The following is an 18,545-nucleotide window of genomic DNA, read 5'->3' as shown; positions in this document are numbered from 1 at the left end:
GCGTAGAATTAGCAAATATGTAAACGGGCCATAAATCATTGTTTTTCGATGCGTTGCACGACGCGGAGCGTCGCGTCGCGGGCGCGTTGACCCTTTCTTTGGCGATGAAAGAGGAAGATTCACCATTCATCACCGCCGCCAGCACCACATCGGCGCAGCGACGCGAAGGAGCGAATGCCGCGCGAGGTGGATGGAGCTAATTTGCATACAACAGACACCACTATTCACAAGCACTGACGGCTGGTGGCGTGGCAACCAGCAGCAGCAGTGGTTAAAAATGCTTATCTAATTAATTTATCTAGGCATTTTTCTTTATTCACACTTTGGCGAGCGCGTTCGGCTCGGCGGTTAAGGCCGAAAACGGCGCGGGAACCGTTTTTGGGCGGCTCCCCCAAACCGCCTAAGTATGGTCCTAAGTAGACAGTGAGAAATGAGGAAAAAAAACGGCGGCGTGGAAGGAATCTTGACAGAAGCACTTTGTTTACTGGTTTGGTCGGCGAATGGCCGTTGCCGTTTTTGAACCGAAAAGCGCGCGGGGATCCATTGTTTGGGCTGAGAAATTACCTACCTTTTTTGATTCCTTGGAGGGTTTTTGCGATGTGCGGAGTTTTGAGGGTTTCTGAAATAAGAGAGGAAAAGATGAAATTTGTAAAATATTAGGAGAAACGAAGCAAAAACATGGTTATTAACATTTGTTAAACCCTCCGTCACTGCAACAGGTTATGGACCCATAGTGGTAATCACGTTCAAATGTATGCGTGTCTCTTTTGTAGCTGTAGTTGTGAAACTTGAGGGAAAATATATGCACTCTTACCCCGGTTGTTAGTTTTATCATTATTTAGCCGTTTTACCCAAATCAATTGGGTAATATTTTCATATGCAATCTGAATAGCCTTTGTATTGGCGTGCATTTTTGTGTATGGAAAAAATCAAGCTAGTGTACGTGTGTTGAAATGTCACTTATCTCTATAAACGGGTGACATCGTTTATCGTTATTAACTACAGTAATCGTTCGATAACTAAAACATGTTGACGTTTCACTTATCGAATGAAATTCTAAGGCTGAATCAACTGACAGACGTCAAAGAACTGCCAGTTACTGCAAAATGCGCTAAAAGTACGTTCGGAAAACATCGCATCTCTGTTGATGTTTTACTTTGACGGAAAGCGGTATGATTACCTACTGCAAAACTGTTGCACTTCGTGGACGTTTAGTGCAAATACATTGCAGTTAGCGCGTTTGCATTGCAACTTTATCCACTATCTTCAGACTACTCTGTCCTTACCACAGCTCTTCTTTAATCTAGTACCACAGACAAACAGACGTATCACTTGGAACAAATTGCGATAAAAATCATCGTCACGAAAACATAGTCGCCCAATGCTAATCAGGCTGTGTTACGCAAACCACTCAGTAGGTGGCCGTAGTGAGCAAACGTCAAACAGGAGCAAAAACGATGCGAACGCCGTGACTGAGAGATTTGCGAACTACAAAATGTTTAAACTAACCGTTAAAAAGGGTAACGATGAGAAGTGAGTAGAGTGAGACGTCTGTTTGTCTGTGCTAGTACGCTAGTACCCTTGCCGCTGCTGTCGACATCTTCTGTTTTTTTATTCTTCACCTTATCTCGATTCTATAACCTTTCATGAATCAGTCTCAAGTCAACTTTTGATGTAGTGCAGTGGAACTTCACCTACGCACGTCTTCACCGGCCATCTTCAATGGCGGAAAGCAAGTAAAAGCACCTGAGAATGCAACAATGCCTTTCACAATGACTGGTTCCAATTCCAACTCACTCTCTAATCCTTCCGAAACTTCGCAAAAGGATATCTTCAGTAATTCTATCCAGAATAACTTCGGAATGCTGGTTTTCTCAGTCTTGGGTGAACCAAAACAGCTAGTTCTGCTTTTCCCGACGTTTCGGCTTTTTACTAGGCCTTTTTGAAGGGGTTAGTTGTCAACCGTTTCTACAGCAACTAATGAAACTGATTGCTCAGTTTATAGTCTAGTGTAGTGTACGTCGTTGATGATCACCGTAGTGTCCCAGTGTCTGAAAATTGAATACAAGAAGCTCTCTCTCATAAATCCGGCAATAACGGTGGTAACGAGGAACGGTTGACAGCTTGAACCCCTTGAAAAAGGCCTATTAGAAAGCCGAAACGTCGGGAACAGCAAATCTAGGCGTTTGAATTTAAGACTGAGAAAGTCAACACTCTGGAATTAACATTGTATTCCAGTCGTACTCATCCAGCACAATCCTGAGTAACTCTTTGAAGAGTTTCCAGAATTCTTGCTTGAATTTCTACTAGAATTTCTTCTTGAATTCATTCCATGATTTCTTCAAGATGTTTTACCAGGATCGATTCCAAAGTACCTTCAGGATTTCTCTTAGAAGTTTTCTTGGGATGTCTCAGAGTTTCTTTTGGGCTTTCGTCAGAAATTTTCTCGGAATTCCCTTCAAAAGTATTTTTGAGATTTTTTCCTAAGAATTTCTCTGCGCATCTCTCTCAAATCTTAATTGTGGTTTTCCAAGGTTTTCCTGACATTCCTTGCAAATATTTTCAAAGACGGTCTCCATAAGTTCTTCAGAAGTTTTACCAACTGCTCTACTTGGAATTTCTCTCAAAAATTATTGAATTTATTTTGAGATATCTGCCAGAATTTTACGCAGATTTGAAACTGAAAATCTCGTCGGTATTTCTTGGGAAAACCCCTCCTATTTATCACAAGGTATTCCAGAGATGATTACAGGATGTATCCCAAGAGGAACTACTAAATAAATGCTAAGATTGCCTGTAGAAATCTCAAGATAAACATCTGGAGATATCATGGAAACACCTAAGGGAGAATTCCTCGGTGGAAATCTTGGAGAAATCCCTGGGCTATCTATTGGCGAAATCCGTAAAGAAGCATTTGAAAAAGCCTAAGGAGGAATTCTGAAAGAAATCCCTGAATAGATTTAAAAGGAATACCATTAACAACTTCTTAAGAAACTCTGAGAAAAAAAAAACTAAGAAGTCTAAATGCTGAGAGGATCTTTTCAAGTTTTCGAGATATAATTTATTCTAGCTTCTGTTGATGTCCGATCTCTGTGCTTCTGCGAGGTCTATGTTTTGGTGGAATCTTGGGAGGAGTTTTTGTAGCAGTCTCAGGAGGAACTCTGAAAGAGTTTAAGGAGAAACATCTGCAGGAATACAAAGAGAAACTCTGGGATATCTCCCGGGAAAAATCCCGAGGATATCTTACGAAAGAAATCTCAGGAGAATTCTGGAGCAGACCCAAACGAAACTCGTTCTCAATTCAGCAAGGAATCCCAAAACGTTTTCCTGGAGGAATACCGAGAAAATCCCTGTATGTATCCTGAAGGCAACTACAGCATAAATTTTGGAAGTAAGTTTCGTCCGGAACCCAGAAGAAACTAAAAGAATTCCTAGCGAAATTTCGGAGAAAAATACGAAAGAATTTCTCGACGAATCCTTCAACGGATTCTAAGAGAAATCTTTGGAAGCGGAGTTACCAAAGAAGTGTTCTGGAGGAATTTCTGAGGCAAAGTTTCTTTAACCGATGTTCACTAGAGAGAAGCTTTCTGAAAGGATGAGATTTCGGTGCAAACTTAACATCTAGAGCCCAGAAGAAGATTCAAATCCGAGGATCGAAACGTCGGCGATGAAATAAACCAACGCTTTTTTCTGTGATTGCAAGCCGAAACCATTAGAAGTAGAGTTCTGAACTTCTTTGCACTCAAGCATTCGTGGGCAACTCTAGGATTGCGAGGAAGAATATGTGATCTTGCGTTGGGAGCAGCAAATATTGCGAAAAGCTATAGGGATTTCATAAACACATTAATGGTGTATCATTCCTTCTCGCGAGAGCTCAATTTACATTTTCAGCTTATTTCTGAAGTTCTATAATTGTAGAAGAAGTTTCATGAATTTCCGTATTTCAGTTGCCACATTGATAGGTATAGACATTAGGTAGGCATAGATAGGCATTCATAGGTAAAATGACATGCTCTCACGGTTTTGTTGCTCAAAGGCACTCACGAAGAGTGTTGAAAGGGGATACAAGCAAAAGGGTTGTATACCATTTCACCGAAAACCATTTCGCGGAATTTTTTTTCGCGGTGTAACATTTCGCGGAATGCGCCATTTCGCCGAATACCATTTCGCGGAACGACTTTTCGCGGAATGTACTGTTTCGCGGAATACCATTTCGCGGAATTTAATACTTTGCAAATAATAATGGAATAGCACATTATTTTCTCTGCTAAACTTTACTAGCCTTATCACCGATTCATGCGCAATAATAAACACCTCAGCTTTACGATTGTACTAATTGATGTTATATCTGTTACTTTTCTGAACAAAACTTTACCTTCTTTGATTCGTAGGCTGTTCTTGAGAGTTCTGAACGTCAGGCCAAAAGCCATTCGGCCGAATGTCTTTAGGTCGAATGGAAATGAGGCCAAATAGACATTAGGCACAATGACCAACAAGCCATAGTTGTCACATAAGTTGTACTTTCAAGCGCTTATATTGCTAACTCTTTCTGAAATTTTGATTTCCTTAAAATAAGTCTGTTCTTTCCAGTAACATTGTTTTTTTTTGTATCTGTATTAACGAGATTTTTAGACCTAGGATATCTCATCTCGGGACCCACGCTATACTTCCCTTCCGAAGGAAGAACTCACATTTTGTGAAGTTTGTAGGGAGTGGGATTCGATCCCAGGTCCTCGGCGTGATAGTCAAGTGTTCTAACCATCACACCAGGTCCGCTCCACAGTAACATTGTTGTTTGGCGACTGCATTTTTAAGTTTTTCATCATTTCGGCACCAACATTTCAAAAGGGCGTAACTACATTTTGAAACAAACCACTCTTTCACATCTGTGGGTCATATTTTAAGTTCCCCTCGAAATTCACAAACATTACTAGACAGAGAAATTGCTCTTCTTTCCTATACTGGCGGTGATTTGCATGGCGCCATTGAAATACGATCCACAGATGTGAAAGAGGAGTTTGTTTCAAAATGCAGTTACGCCCTTTTGAAATGTTGGTGCCGATTTACCTCTTTTCTTCAAAGGCTGTGCATGTGGTGTGTAGTTTTTATTGATTAAATTGATAACTCTATAGGAGATTTGCCCTTCTTCTGATGATAGGCTGTTCTTCCAAGTTTACTGTTAAAAATGTTGGCTAGTGACCAAACTGAAACTACTAACTTATCTGAGATTTTTCATTCTGTCAAAAATGGGCTGTTCTTTAGAGTAACACTGTTGGTGAGTTTTTTGGTGGCCAGGCAGCCGACGTTACAGATTGTTCCTTCTTTAAAACAAGGGCTGCTGATTCAAGTTGCACTGGAGTTATCTATTGGCAGTCTTTTTGCTAACTCTGAGGAAGATATGTTCTTCAGATCTTTCGAGGCGTATTATCTTATTGATCATTGTAATTATGTAAAAATGATGCTATTTGTATACAGGGTGAACGCGTAACCCATAAGCCAAGTAACACTATGTTCTAACTAACTCAAACTGTTGTAATAAATATTAGAAAAAAAAATCATTTTTGTATAACAGGTTTTTCCATTTTTCAAACAAACGCTATTTTTAACAGATATGCTGTTATGTTCAATACGAAAGTTTTCCTTCTGGTTAAAACTGTTCTTTCATGAATTGTATGCATTATACTTATTTTGGCATAACTGCTAAATTGATATTATCAGAAAATTTCCCTTCTTTCATACATAGGCTGTTCTTTCAAAGTATACTGCTACAAAAATAATGTTGTGATATGAAGTATTCCATTTTCGTGTGCTGATTTGAATTTTGAATCACATCATGATGTTGTCTCTCGATAAGTTAAATTGTTTGCTTTTATTATCGATTTTCCGCGAAATGAAACATTCCGCCAAATGGTTTTCGGCGAAATGGTGCATTCCGCGAAATGGTTCATTCCGCCAAATGTCGTTCCGCGAAATGTTACACCGCGAAAAGGAATTCCGCGAAATGGTTTTCGGCGAAATGTTATACAATCCCTGTTCTGTGGTGTAGTAGGTTAACGCGCCCTGTCAAGGGAATTGGGGAGTCGTGGGTTCAAACCCCTCCAGAACGACGTGTACTTTTTTTTTGCAATTTACCAGTTTATTTTTAATTCATTTTTTCAACTCGTTCTTGCAAATGAACTGCAGACTTAACGTATGTGTACTCCTTTTCTATAAACTTTCTCCAAGAGAATTTGAAATATGTTGGTCAACAGTTTCTCCCGGAGTTATTTTTGTCAAAAAATCTATATCGAATTTTTAGTCTAATCCTGAAGACATCCGCAGGGCGTTTTTGAAGATATTCTCACAAACAGGATTCGTTCGATAAAATTCAAGGAATAAATAGACCAAACTTCCGGAATCACAGGACGAATTGTACCTCAAAGAATTCTTAAAAAAAGGTCTATGTCATTCTTATTTTAGATAGTCTGTATTCGAAGTCAGTTTAAAGTTCCTTCAGGGTTACTTAATTCCGGCAGGTTCTTTTCTAGTAATTTCTGCAGAAATTTCTTTAGGAACCCCTACAGAGAATCCGCAGATTTTTTTTTGAAAAGTTGTCTTTAATTGAAATCTTCAACGAATTCCTGTTGAAGTTCTAGAGAGAAAAGTTTGGAAGAGTAAAAACCGACTTCAGAAATCTTCCAGTGAGTGACAGAAGATTCATTTGAGATATCTGCAGCAATTCCTTTCAATATTTGTTTAGAGATTTTCAATCAGTTCATCAGGAAATCGAACTGAATCTCTTCCAAGTTTTAGAGCGGAATTTTAGAAAAATCCTGGGATAGATGGTAGGAAATTATTCACATGGATCTCTACAATTGTATCAGAATAGATTCTTGAACGAGATCCAGGGATACACTCTTAAAGAGATTCTTTAAATTGATTTCCTGGATTTTTGTCATGAATACCTGGAGAAATTACGTATAAAAACTCAGTACGCAAAGGTTGGGAGCGCAACCACAGTGAAAAGACGTTTATCCTTGTTGTTTTCCTTGTGTAAAACTTTGTAACGTTTATATTGTCTATGCGGTTGGAATCGAAAGGATTTCTGTTTGGAACAAGGTTTGGAATGGGTTTAAAGCTACTGCTCCCTAATGTAGTGGAGACGCGCGACAGAATTTCTTGAATTATAAAGATTTTCGTATAGAAAGGTGGCCGGTTGTGCGCGAAAATTAGTGTTTATTGATCCATTTTCAGATCTTATCACCAACCATAGGTGATTCCTAGACCTGACAATGTACCCTACCCTACTAACAAAATTTCCTTCCCAAGACAATCGTGGAGACACAGAGATTCTGTGCGCTGTGCTGTTGAAGACAAGGGGATAGATTCCGAAATTATTCAGAAAACGTCGCGAGTTGGATCACGTCGTCACTCAAATGTGCGACGTCCGATTTGGTGGCAAAGTGACAATATTAGAATTTGTCGCTATGCACCTGTTGCGTGGCACAAGATTACCAAAGAATGACGCTTACAGTGTCATGTTGTCATTCTTTGTTTCTCGCATTCGCCGTTTTCGGCATATCAGCGCTAGCTTCGCTTTGTGTGCTTTAATGTATTTGGAATTTCTCAGAATTGCTTACTTCTAGCCCCAAACAGAGCACCGAGGTTACCATCACCTTAGGAATAGGAAACTATCAAGTGCAACACAGCACATAAAGCCCCGATCACACTGTTCATAAAAAAGAACTATCAGACAGTGTGGCAGAAAGAAGAGTGATACTGTTACTATTTGCACCTTGACTTGCACTATTCCAAAAGCTGCAACGTGCAACAAAGCACACATTCAGCTGCGGTCACACTACCGTTTATTCACATGAGATATCCCACGACCTCATTTACCATTGCCCAAAAACTCACCACAGCGAGGGTCACAACAGCGACCGTCTTCACCGCGTGTCTAAAACATCGTCAACAAGTGAAGTGCAGTCGCCACCTCCACCGTGGCCGTGGAGTGTCTGCTTGTAGTGATCGCCTTCGAGTGCAATCGATTTCCGTCAAAACAACAAAATCCACGAAATAACGATTTGGAAGAACCCTTCAGCATCATGGACGGATAGATGGATGGATGGACCGAGGCGGAGCGGGACCGTTGGTTGTTCCCTCAAACACCCATCGCTTTCTTATGGAGTAGGAACAAAACAACTATACGACGACGAGACTTGGTATATACGAGCATGGCAACAACATTAATCATCGATCCGGAGAGTCAGAGTCAGAGAGTCAGCCAGACGCAGTCGGTCGGTCAGTCGTCGTCCGTCAGACTGACTGTTTTCGGGTCTCGGACGCGCGCGGTCGGGGTCGAAGGCCAACCCCGCGCGAGAGAGAGATCGGGATTCTGGACGGACGCGGACACGGAGGGGTGCGCTGAAACGAAAAGTCATTAAATTATTTTCCTATTTAATTTCATTATCGGAGCGACGGGGGTAGGTGAGTGGGATGCGACGACGGGGAAGTATAGATTTCAAGTTTACAGCATCTCGCAGTCTGGGCTGCTAGCTGGAAGACCGGAGTACCGCAGAGCGAGGTCTTCATTGCGAACGAGTCGGAGCGACGTAGCCTTCGCCGACTCGTAGATATTAAATTTATCGTATTTCGATTGTTATCAATAACAATATTTTGTGTGTAACATAATAATTTACTCGTTGGGTGGAGTGGTTCGACAAGACCGGTCGAACCCGCACAGATAACCGTCCGTCTGACGGAGACGAACCCGGTCGAGTTAACCGATAAGTGTCTAGCACATCTTCTAGGAGCGTATACACAAGCGCACTGTTCAATATCAATGGAATTGATTGCTGTTGCAAGAAATTTGTGCCCCTCGTTCTTGTTCTGGGGGGCTGGGAACATGTGTTTTTGGCAGTTGATGAAGAGGGGTAGGAAACCTAGAGATGGTGGCGACGCCAGCGGCGGTTGATGTTGATAGTGAACTCAATCACTCGTCAGTTCGGCGCAGCCGGCATCTTCAACGTCGGCATCTGCAAACTCACAGTGGTCTATTATTATTTAATTTAATTTTAATTAAGCTTAATTTGGAGAGTGTTGCATCGAGGGAACCCATGAAGCACTATCTAGTCTGACCGGGTTGCTGCTTCATTGAGCGAAAGCGATATTTTCAGTTCATCGGAAGCCATATATGACGGAGCCGTCCGAGGGGTCCACCGAACATCTGCGTTCTGCCGGTAGTCACCGGGCATCGCATCGGATCATTTCTATTAACGAGCGATTTGTCAAAAATTGGCGTCTTTTTTCGGGGAACGAAAGCCGAAACGCCTCCATCAGACTGCGCGTCATACTAGTTGGGCGCTGGCTGACTGCTTCTTTCAGTTTTGGTCGATCGGATCGGCGGAGATTCTCGGCGGGAGGAATCCCACAACGACCGCGAGTGACGCGACGTCAAAGACCAAAACCAAGAAGATACACCTCGCCGTCGTGGCAAGCAAGCGGGCGGCGGCCGGAGTTTTTTCTTTCCTCCTATTTAAAAGCCTGTGAAGCCCCCGAAGACGGCGGCAGCGGGAAGAAATTTAAGCCGTTTTCTACCGCAGCGTGTGTACACCCCTTGTCTGCACGGCCCCTCCTGTCAGGCGAGGGGTAAGACACACAAAAAATAAATACGCGCGCTCTCGGTCGGGTTACGAGACACAGGCGAAGCAGTGGTGGCGGCGAGAGACAGGCCCAAGTGGATTTTATTACATTTTTTCATCATCCACTTCTTGGTCGTCATCTTCGTATTTGTCTTCGCCTTCCTTCCAAAAGCAATCTTTCTTCTCGTGTGGTGGTGGTTCTTGTTGTTCCTCTACACTCCTGGCTCTGCTGGATTGAACCAGCTCGACGAGAAGAGGTTACGTTGCTGCTGCGGCTCGGCTGCTGCGTTCCTTATTTTTTGTGGATTCTTTTTTATTTTAGAAGTTCACAACCCGATCAACGGACGGCCAACGCTTAGAGAGGTCCCGAAGCGGCCGAGGTCGTTCTCTCCTCGAATGTGTGTATGTGTCTCGCCCCTCGGACCTCTCGGCTCGCCTTGAGCACTCCAGGAAACCGCAAAAGGCTGGATCATACCTACGAGGAACGACCGCGGCAACAACGGCGACGACGAGTGTCCTTGAGATTGTAGTAAAGTGAAGTTCAACAAGTGTGTTGAATGTTGATGCACGGCGGCGTTTTCACCGCTTCACGCGTCGTCGTTCATCCAAACGTATTAATGGGTAATTATTAACGCTGGCGTTAAGTTGTTTCAAGCTCTCGTTTCGGAGTTCGAGGGAGCTTTCAACCGCGTCCGCGTACTCCACGTTGCGATGGCCACCTAATACAATGCTCCTCTTAGAGCCTCTCTGGACCTGGACCAACCTAGCCTACAGACTAGAGTCCGAGCGCAGCAGCGGCATAAATTAGCCGGACGATGTCCCGAATTTACATATAAATTGTTGTGTTATGTTCAATGCGTAGTAGTTGTTTTCTTCGGCCTGATTCGGACGTGCTCCAGCAGAGAGCTTTCTGACTTTCGTAGGCTGTCGTTGCGTTGGTAGACTTTTAGGGATTTTTATCGATGAATTACCATAAAAAATGGCCACACTACTACTGTTAAGGCGATTAGTTTGACAATGGAAAACTTTCCATTTGAAGCAGTTGGCTGATGATCGGGATTTTGGGAGTCTACTGAATAGTTGAGCTACAGACAAACAGACGTAACACCTAAAACAATTTTCGTGAAAATCCATCGCTCATTTCACACTATCATCACCTGGTGGAAATGTTGCACAACACACTACGATGTGCAATATCGTCAACAGAAGCCGCTACTGTGAAACGTCAAATACATAGAAAAACGATGCAAAGGGTTCATTCACAAATGTCATAACGCTAAAATTGGTCGTTTTCAACACCCACCCACCCCTTCGTAACACTGTTTATATGGGGAAAATTTTATTTTGTTCGAGCTGTAACACCATGAAGGACACCCACCCTCCCCCTCCAGCGTTACGACATTTGTGAACAAGCCCAAAGAAAAACTATAAAGATTTAAAATGATCGTTAAAAGCGTGGTCGATGAAAATTTCGCCAGTGTTACGTCTGTTTGTCTGTGGTTGAGCTCTAAACTAATGCCGTTTTTCTTTTTGAACCTGGGTTGGAACTGGATTGGCGGAAAATATGTAAACAAACAACGTCAAACAAACTTTAGTATGTACAAGCGAAACCGAAATCGGGTTGGGGTTGAAACTGTGATCTGATCCAGTTCCAACCCAGGTTGGAACTGGATAATAAAGAAAAACGGCATAAGTATTCAATCGCGAGTAGGATGATAGGAAGCAATTTACGAAACTTGTTCAATTTAACAGCGATGTGAGCTACCATGTTAAATATTTCAATGTACCTACATACATACATTGTAATAGATGTCTTGTGTCATGTACGACAGGACTTCAAGATCGATTCTGATGTCGTCGTTGCCGATCGTATTTTATCGTTAGCATGTCGTCTGACTTGAAATATGCTTGATTTATTATAAGTACCATAAATAACATCAGGTACGTGTCGTCCATTAAGCTTGCACCAAATATCATGCGTAAACATCAGTCCAGTTACACGGAGTTACTTGTACTTAGGGAGGTCACCTCTAGGTAGTATCCAAGTGTTCCAGTATGTTTTGCAAATAAATAAGTTATGCATTGATGACTGAGAACAACCCAATTACAGATTCAATGAAATTTTAAGGTGAATATATAACGAAGCCACAACTCGAATTCTCAAGAGCACAAATCTGAAGAACCGAATGTCGGTTTGCACTGAAAAGTTGATCGATTGGTCGCCACCAGCGGGTAACCAATCGATCAACTTTTTAGCTCAAACCGACATTCGGTTCTTCAGATGTGTGCTCTCGAAAAATCGAGGTGTGGCTTCGTTATATATTCACCTTAACCCTCCTAAGAAGTTAGGTTTTTCGCACCACGATGGTGTAGTGCACGTTTGGCGTGCCTGTCTGGGTCATATTGACCCAAACATCTACTAGGGTTAAACATGTCAACATTGGCAGAATTTACAGAAAAAAATCATACTAGAAACTAGCACTGCATTTTCTTTCATAGTTTTAAGTTATTGCAAGGGACAGATGTTGACTGTGGAAATAGTCAAATCACTTATGAGGTTCCCACTCAATGCATACGTTTGCGTGTGTGTGACAGTAGTTTGACAGATTTCCCAAGAAAAACCTAAAAAAGCAAACCTCTAAGCAACGGGTTCCATAAGTTCCTTAAGGCTTAACATCAGCAACGAATCCTTGTTTCCTCAGCATAAGAAATGTCTTGCGTACATGCTTCCCGTCAAGCAGCGATCAGTGAACTGAGTGTTTGTGGATGCTCCCAAGAGGGAGTCTTGTCACTCCGTTTGAGGAATCTCGTAGCAGACATGTCATTGAGTGGACTTGCAGTTTCTAGAAGAAAAAACACGCAATTTCAGAACTATGCCCTTCACAAGATGGTCGGTAAAATGAAAGACAAATCCCTGAAAAGGTCGCAAATGGATTCAATGGAAGATTTCGTATACGAATTGATGACAAATTTCATGTCCACACTCTTTGGAAAGCATTCCAGTGGTATTCCTCGAAATTCTCGAAATAATTACTGAAAGAAATGGAAACGACAATTATCAACAATTTGGGCAACATTCCAAATCCCGATTTATTGCCAGAACAGTAGCAACATTGAACTTCTGTGGCTACTCGCATAAACCATAACCATGAAGGTGCCATTAGACTGTTTGTCATAATGGCAAATGTTTGCCATTGAAGCACAGAGAACAGACGTCTATCTTCGCTTTCTGCCTTGTGTAAAACTTTGTAACGGTCTTTTCAGAGTATGTGGTTATGCTACCGTTGAGCGGCGCTAGCGTCCCATCACTTACATTGTTGTGTTGTCATATTTGTTTCCAGTGTTCGCCGTTTTTGGCCGTTTGGCGCTCGTGTCGCTTTGTGGGCTAGTGTATTTTAACGAAGAACACTGCCATCGTGGGGTCAAATCGACTTTATATGTGGGGCAGTCTCCGTTGGTGGCGTTAAGGTACACGTAAATCCTTTACACACGATTTCGACGTATTTTTGTTCGAGCTTAAACGTCTGTTCTCTGTGCTTGAAGTCCAACATTTATCCAAGGTTGCTATGATTTACGTTGTGTTGGCCATTTGTTTACCTTGTTTGGCAAAATGTTTGTCACGTTAAGACCTTAAGACGTGCTTAACCAACCATTTGGCATACAGTTCGACCAGTTACGGTATTGTTGAACCATCTACATTACGGTCCGTGTATGGTATTGGTTTATTAGGGTAGTTATTCTAATGTATAATATCATGAAGGAGAACGAGTTAAAAATCTTGTGAGAGACTACAGCGATATTGTTATGGAGAAAGTCATTTAAAAACACCTGCCGGATGCTTTACTGAGACAAAGATTCTCTCAGCGTGTGATGTTGGCAATCTGTTTTTTGCCTATATTCATGGATGCAATTTTGGAAAACTTACTGATGGAATTTCTCAAGTATTCGAGGCACATTTTCATTAACAACTTCGCCTGATTTTTTTTTTTGAAATTCTTCTCAAAATTTACATTTGAAGCCAGGGGTAGGACACAATATTGAAAAACAAACAAACTGAAAACAAAGACAAACTCATTGGAACCGCAATATGGCCGTCACAATGGCTGACTTTTGTACCTTCTCGCCGCGATGCCCAGCACGTAAATCTAATAAAATCCCAAAACAGTGCTTCTGATCATTTGATTTTAAGCAAATTACAAGTGAGCAAGAACATTGCATTGTTGAACTGAGATTTCAACACGTTTGTGTTTAACATAGAACAAACATCAAATAATGAGCCAATATAAACCCTTGATCCATTATTCGTCGTTTAGACTATGAATTCATTCACAAATTTTGAAAACGACGTATAAGCAATGGTGTAGCATTGCTTATACGTCGTTTTCAAAATTTGTTACTGAATTGTCATAAAGCCTTAGGGTGCTATGTAGCCCGAATCTTTCTTGAAGTAATTTATTATAATGTTGAAAAGATGCACTGACGAAGTTTTTAAAAGCGGAAATGCACCTGAAATATGTTATGGAATTTGATGAAGGAGGCAATTTCATTTGGATTTTTCCAGAAATTTTTAGCTTATTCCAATAGCAGTTCCTGACGAGAGTTCTCAAAAATTTGATAGCAGAATTCCAAGAAGGTAAGAGAACCATTGGAGTAATCTCTGGAGCAGTTCTTGAGAAAAATATGGTAGGGATCCAAACTCAACTTTTAAGTATATTTGAAAAATATTTGTATTAAATTTCCATAAGAAATATTTGCTATTTTTGCAATAACTACATATCAGCAACAGAATAATTTTCGATTTTTTTTCTAAAATGTTAACAAAATTGCACTTGATTTCTTCCAGAAGTTCTTCTGTGTTTCCCAAAAGAGTTCTTGTATTACTTTGTTAGAACGACATGTTATTAATTAGAAAAAAAATTGCAAATTGTATTTCCATTTACAAACGTCAATAAATTTAAAATCTTTTGCCCAGTTTCATTAGAACCGGCTTTAAAAAACTCTTCTATCAATTTTTTTTCTGAAATGTGTTCAAAAACAAATCCTAGCAATTTGCACTTGAAATTTTTTTTCTGGACTTATTGGACAACACTTAAGGTTGAAGGATTTGTCATTGATATAATCGTCATCATTGAAAATTCAAAAGCAGTTTTCTCGTTCAAAACTGAAAATTTCGCTTTGAAAATGTGTTCACTGTATTGTGGGTGGAGAATGGAGTACAGTGAATACATTTTCAAAGCGAAATTTTCAGTTTTGAACGAGAAAACTGCTTTTGAATTTTCAATGATGACGATTATATCAATGACGAATCCTTCAACCTTAACAATTTTTCGTTTTTTTTTTCATGACAATAAATATTCAAAAAGTGCAATAAGAATGTATATTATACATTTTGAAGAATACTTTGAGATACCTAAAATTTAACTAAAATATTTGTAAAAATAATTGAAGTATGTATTGAAAATTGTATTTAATTAAGTGTTAAGAATTACATAAGTAAGTTTGTAAGATAATCAGCTTGCTCTCTCAAAATTGTATCTAGAGTTTATTTTGTAACTTTTACAGTTGCATTAATAAATAAAGCAAAAATAAAAATAATTAATAGTTGTTTTTATTTTTTAATTTTTTGGAGGTTTCAAAAGTATTTTTAAAAAGAAAATCCTCTTTCTGAGGTAGCAGTTTCCGCTATCAAGTAAACAAATTTCAACACGCCTTTTTTATTGGTGCAGGTTTGCTAAAATTGGTTTAGGATGTTTTCCAAAACATTTTTTTGCAAATTTTAGGATTATTCTGCGTTAAAATTTCTGAAAAATGTTGCCACTTCATTCCTATGACTGGTTTATCTATTTTCTCTAAACTTTTAAAAGGATACAAAAAACTCATTTAGGAAAATTAATGTCATTCATATTTTGTCATAAAGAGCACCTCTTTTTATGTATCTGTGTTACACAATTTTTAGCCGTTGGCTAGTTTATCTCAAGACTCACGCTGTACATTCCTTCCGAAGGAGGAACTCACATTTTGTGAATTTTCCGGAAGTAAATTCGATCCCATTAATCATCACACCAGGTCCGTTACAGCTCTTTTTGAGTCGCCATGGACTATTGACATTTTCAGAAGTTAAAAATGATATATGATATCAATTTCAGAAATTTTTTTAAATTTTTGGACGATTGGGCTTTTGACAATCCGCCAAGAGAAAATAAAACAAATCATTCTCACGTATATTTCAAATTGAAATTTTACAATTAGTTAACGAATAACAAAGTTATATAAATGTTAATTGGTTCCTAAAATTAAAGACGAAATCTCGCTTTTTTGAATAATACGATCGAGCATAGTATTCTAACCGGGATTGCATTTTATTCGAACCCGAAAAAGGAGTGAATAATGACAACATTTGAAATATTTAAGTAAAGTAGTAAAAAAATGTCAGTAGTGTTGTTAGAAGTGCGAACCGAATTAGGCTAAATCTAGTGTTCAAAAAGTCGATTCCAACGTATTTTTTAAATAGTTTTTTTGGACGGATTATGTTTCCACAAAGCCGTTCAAAACGAAAGCTATTAACACTTCTTATTCCCTGAAGAAGATGTAATACACATCGGAACGTCGGATTAGAGAGAATATCTGATTGTTTGATTGCAATAGCGACTGTCACGCCGAAAATCAAACCTGGATACCTCAGTCGAAAGCCCCTCCAGAAATAATTGAGTTTACTGTAGAATAGACTTGTCAAATACATGTTCGATGGAACGTTTATACGTTTTGAAAATTATGATTGAATAATTCAGAAATTTTGTTTTTTTTTTCTTTTTGAAATTTGGGCAAGGTGCTCCAGAATATTTAATGGCACGGGGCTAAGGACACAGGGGGTAAATCTTCGTTACGAAAAGCACTGCTCGTTTGATAGCTGAACACTAGCGAACCTGGTGGTGGAAGTCAAGCTTTAGCCTACAACGGGCACGCCTTGATGTCTGTTGATGGAGATTCATTTCAATCTAGTTTTCCAAGTGACAATTTCATGACTTCCACTTCGAAACTTCAAATTTGTTCGAAGATCCACATCTGTTATGTGGGGCCATATTTGCCAGGAACTGGTGAAAATCAGCATCACATTAACTACGAGGAAATGTTATTACATATTTTATGGTGAAATTTTAATGTGGAAAATTTTCAAATAAGTATTGAAGCCATGATTAAAACATTTTAAACATTTGGAAAATCAAATGCTGGAAATAGATCATGTTACTTTTGCCCTCATTCAAACTCAATCTAGAAATGTTCATATATTGTTTTAACAAGAATTTTATTTTCAGTTATGGAGTAGTATTTTCTGAGTAAGTTACTCATAAAGTTTATAAAATTGAAAATGAATTTTATTTACACTGCCTCATTGTAGAACTACGTCCCAATTGGGAGAGTATCGCACTTCTCAGCTTTTTTACAAAGCTTTAAAATGTTATTTGTTAAGCATTATTTGAACCGTGTCAAGGAAGAGTAACTTAACCCAATACAGTTCATAACCATTTTGCCAATATTATCTTTTGGAAAGCAAAAACTTGTCAAGAGAAACAAAAAAATAAATAATTTTATGAACAGATTTTGTTATTTTTTTTTTTATTTATTATTCTATATCATGTACATATGATTTAATCGAAGCATATCTATTTTCATAAGTTTTATCTGTTAGGCATTTTATGAAAACAATTGCCACGTTATTTGTGTTCAGACAAAGAGCATAATAAATACATAGAATAATTCGTACAGATTGTATAAAAAATGCGTCATGTATGACTATAGTTATTCTCTTACAAACCCCGTTAGGTTTACACAAATGTGTGAATTTTTATGTTTTGTTTATGCGTTCATGACATTCTATTTTTGGATTACTAAGGCTTGTGATACTTTTGCTTATTGCCTACAACAGCCGTTGAAGATTTACAGCTGTTCCAATAAATATGGCAGTAAAGTATGCATATTATCATTTTCTAACATTTTTTTTTATATTTTTTTATCTGTATTAACGAGATTTTTAACCTTGGGCCAGTCCATCACGGGACCCATGCTTTATTTCCCTTCCGAAGAAGGAACTCACATTTTGTGAGTTGGCCGGGAGTGGGATTCGATATCAGGTCCTCGGCGTGATAGTCACGTGATTTAACCATAACACCAGATCTGCTCCACATTACAAAAAAAAGTTGTGGGTTTTTGAATTTTGTACGAAGGAACTACATTTCTGAACCACTATTATTTTTTCTTCAGATTTGTATAACTTAATTATGATACTCAAAAAACAAATACCAAATAGATTTCTTTATTTCACATTTTGACAGATGAGTATATGCATGGGCGAGCTGTCAACCATTACAAAATCCGACGAGGGGCTATTCAACAAATTCAAAATATAAAATTATCTCAACACCAATAATGAAACCAGTTGAGCTATTGTTGTTTGTGAACTAATACACAAAATTCGGTTTGGTGGTAATCGACAAACTTGGCTGATTCGTGTGCAGGAGAAATTCAGCATTACAAATAGCTGGCGTTCTGCAATCAGTTTCATAATGCTGAAGTATAATATCACCCCGCATAACGGCACCACACTGAATAAAAAAAATTTTTTTTTTCTTTTGACACATTTACACTCTTGCTCATAAGCAATTTATCGCTCTAGAGAAATACTCCGTCGGCCTTTTTGCCGTCCGTCCTTTGAACACACTTTTTCGCGTCCAATTAGCACCTTTTCACAGATCACCACAAAAAATATCATTTAGGGAAGATTCAAATATTACGTCCATAGTTTTTCGGGATTTCTAGACCCTCCCTCCCCCCTCTGTCACGCTATTTTCCTATACCCAATACACGTACTGTCACACTTTTCTAGACCCCCCCCCCTCCCCCAAATGTTGGACGTAATTTTTGAACGTT

At 39.4% G+C, this 18,545-nt stretch overlaps 3 long non-coding RNA genes across 5 annotated transcripts in view; 1 reads left to right on the top strand and 2 right to left on the bottom strand.

Moving 5' to 3' along the window:
* LOC115265136 (uncharacterized) overlaps positions 1 to 18,545 on the bottom strand; it is a 91,789-nt gene that overhangs the window by 40,545 nt on the left and 32,699 nt on the right. For all 3 annotated transcript variants that reach the window (XR_009998013.1, XR_009998011.1, XR_009998012.1), the window contains exon 3: positions 569 to 619. This is a non-coding gene — a long non-coding RNA (uncharacterized LOC115265136). The remainder of the gene's footprint in view (positions 1 to 568; positions 620 to 18,545) is intronic.
* LOC134288555 (uncharacterized) lies at positions 626 to 14,219 on the top strand. Its single transcript, XR_009998015.1, has 2 exons — positions 626 to 10,887; positions 11,041 to 14,219. It is a non-coding gene; the product is annotated as an uncharacterized LOC134288555 (long non-coding RNA).
* On the bottom strand, positions 9,913 to 18,535 carry LOC134288554 (uncharacterized). Its single transcript, XR_009998014.1, has 2 exons — positions 14,936 to 18,535; positions 9,913 to 14,708 (listed from the first exon to the last, which is right to left on the bottom strand). It is a non-coding gene; the product is annotated as an uncharacterized LOC134288554 (long non-coding RNA).

Source organism: Aedes albopictus, chromosome 2 (genome assembly GCF_035046485.1).
Source record: "Aedes albopictus strain Foshan chromosome 2, AalbF5, whole genome shotgun sequence".
NCBI classification, from domain to species: domain Eukaryota; kingdom Metazoa; phylum Arthropoda; class Insecta; order Diptera; family Culicidae; genus Aedes; species Aedes albopictus.
Note: the sequence above shows the minus strand (reverse complement) of the source record. Positions and strands in the feature narration are given on the sequence as shown.